The sequence below is a fragment of the Centruroides vittatus genome, unplaced genomic scaffold, assembly GCF_030686945.1.
Source record: "Centruroides vittatus isolate TY-2023 unplaced genomic scaffold, ASM3068694v2 contig_15, whole genome shotgun sequence".
NCBI classification, from domain to species: Eukaryota; Metazoa; Arthropoda; class Arachnida; order Scorpiones; family Buthidae; genus Centruroides; species Centruroides vittatus.
Genome location: NW_027120927.1, coordinates 1,283,595 through 1,286,854, shown reverse-complemented (window position 1 = coordinate 1,286,854; position 3,260 = coordinate 1,283,595).

Genomic DNA, 3,260 nt, shown 5'->3' with positions numbered 1-3,260 from the left:
GTCACTTTTCCGTGGTAGATGTTCCATTTTACAATTACGTGACTCGTAGCCCGGCGATAACGGAGAAAAGAGACGGATAGGACCCGGGTATAAGTCGCAGTTACGATTTCGCGGATTCGAGACGGCTCGGTAGCCCGAACGGCCCCGGACTACCGCTAAGTGACTTTCGTCACGAGCATTGGCTTTCCGAAGTCTACCGGAACAATTGTTCGGCATCGACGGCCGCGAATTTCTCGCCAATAAGCTACCTCGACTCGTTCGATTATGTTATCGACTCAATTTCGTGTTTATTTTCGCATTTTCACCTGGCGGTCCTTCTCCGTTCTTTTTCCGTGATTTACACGCGTAGGTCACCCGGTCGTTATCCGCATTCGATATGGTCATTTATCGCGTACTGCCGTGACGCCCTTGTCCGTCCGCTACGACTGTCGAGAATTAACGCGATTGACCGAACGTAGCGACGGCGGCCCGATAGAGAGCGGGGTCCTTGCCGTAATGCGGTTTGCGCGCCAATTTTCGTACGCGCGTTAATCGAGCCGAATAGTTTGGCCGAATATTCGGCCACGCTCCTGCCCGAATATGCGGTATTCGGCCCGAGGCGGAATATACTATTCGTTGCAACACTAGCGTTTTAGCCTTGCCCACCGCTATCGTCCCACGTGATGTTTGTGACGACACGGTAAACGGCCTACCTATCGGTCTAATTTTTACCGTTCCGCTTTCCGCCACGGCAAAAGTGACGTCGTTTTGCCGTTTCGTCGTCCGGACTGCAGTAAACTTGATATAAATACTGGGCCGTGTTTGGTAACGCAGAATTCTTGCTAAGTCTCGTTAAGCTGCGATTTTGAGCTTGTTTCTAACTACTCCCGTCGCTACAATTCTAGCCAGTTCGGTCAGCTTCTTTTATCTATGCTAACTTCTACTAGTGACGTCGTTGCTTTCGTCTGGTCACGCTATTCGCCGGATGGCTGCTGGTGTTGGACTAAACGTATTTTATTATAAAATCACAAGGTTCTTCTCTCGTTCTAAAATGACTTCCAAATGTAAAATTATCACACAGATTCCGAATACATTTTAACGGAAGACAACAGTCCATTTCGTCGAGTACAGTTAATTTCCTCACCATCTGACGCAACTTCCGTCCGAATAACTGGATTGGTTACTTCGTCCTTTTCGACCGGTTCGTTTGCCACAATTGTTGCCATCGTAATTTTAACTTCGTCTAGCATTTTGCTCACTAAGAATAGTGATTCGATGATGTTCGGAACATTCTTAGCTGCGCCTACTAAGCCACTCGGAATTCTAACTTAGGTGTTCCGCGTTACTGAACACGGCCCCGATTTACTGTATCTGTTGAGATCGAGCGTAAATTAACTCGTATTTTAGTTTATTTTTGTTTTTGTACCTTGAACATAATCCATTTAGAAAACCCAAAGGCATTTTACACTTTTTACAATACATTCCTCCTAACTTACCAATCTATCATACATAGTATATGATACCCTGTAACTCTGCTCTGAAGGCACTTTTTTTCATTCTCGTCGTGGGTTTTGCCTGCTCACGGTGGAACGACCGGTGATTAAAAAGGGGCTCTATACATCCAAGATAGACCGCCCGTGAAAAGTTTTGGGAGTTGCTCTTCCGGATACGATCCCGGACCTGCTATTAATACAAGAATAGGCTGGCGCCTTAACCGCCCGGCGGATTATCCAACCATCAAATTAAATTTTTCTCTTTGTTTCTTCATATTTGATTATTAATTATATGCCTTGTATTGTTCGCTTGGTAAATTTTAACATTCTACGTTAGTTAATTCAGAAATATCAAAACAATTAAATTACCACCTAGACAATTCTCTCGATGATAGAGTATGTTAGTCGTGTCTTTTGCAGTCGCTGCTGAAATTTAATTTAACATATTTGAGGTATTAAATTTCGGACATTATAATTAATTAATTCATTAACGCTAGATACCAACACCCAACAGAATGGAGAATTACACCCATACTACTATCATAAATTATGATGGTTTGGACCACTCAAATCAAGATTTCCTGGCTGTTCGGCATTTCTAATGTAGTGTGCGGAGTTGTTTCCATTTTTAGAATAAAAAGTGCTAACGAAAAGGTTTGGTTTGATGGGATACGGTTTGGATTAAATTGATGAAATAAGACAACGCGACACTTAGGCATGTGCCAAGTTCTTCCGAAAGGATTTTCTACGAGTAGTCGGTCCCTATTTTATTTAGGTGTTGGACACGTGAAGAAAACTCGAGAAAATTTATGTAACCAGCTCATTAGTGGTCCACCGGTGGTCGAGTGGATAAAACCATCGAACACTGCTAGTTGGCAATAGGTTCGTGTTTTGTCAACGGGTTAGCCAGGTGGAGTTTTCTGGATTTTCTTCACTTTAGGGAACCTAAGGTGGAGAAAACCCGTAAAACTCCTAAACTGGGGCCAGTTTCCCATAAAAGACCCCTCCTGGGAGGCATCCCCTCGGCAGATCGTCCACGCGTATACGAATAAACCAACATTTTGGTGAGGCGCGATCCCGCGACCGGTTATCGGTGTTTTGTGGTTTTAATCGGTGACGGACCTAATGGAAAGAAAAACGTCAATGTAAACTTTCAAACAATATATTTGCTTTCTCATGAATTTACACAACCCATTTGGTGTTTTTTAGAATATCAAACAATAACAACATGATTACAATCCGTTCAATGCAGCGTTAATTTGCAGATGGCGACGAGGGGTATTTTTAAATGCCACGACAGGCCTATTTCTAGGAATTATGTACAATATTAACAATCTGAAAAATAAAACTTTACATAATTATTTTACATGATTTTAATACAACATCAATTTTCAACATGAATAATTTATGGAACTTTTTCGTTTTTTACAGTTTATTTTTTATTTTTGTTTCATTTTCCTTCAAAAAAATAAATATGAAATTTCATTTATAATCTTATTTCTTGAAATCTTCACTTTTTAAATGAATTTGTTACATTTCGATAGTGAAATTCGCCATAAAAAATAAGTAAGAAAATATTTTGAATTTTAAATTTTCTCTAGGATAATTTTGTTCAAATCTAATGACATTCTGTGTATAAATAATCACATTTATTGTTGACGCCGATGTATTGTACACGAGCGACAAAGTAAGATTACAATGAGCGCCAACGACAAGTTCGACCAATCGTCTCTAATGGCCTCGACGGTGGTCGGAGACGATTGGTTAAACGCCTATTGTCGTCTTAAT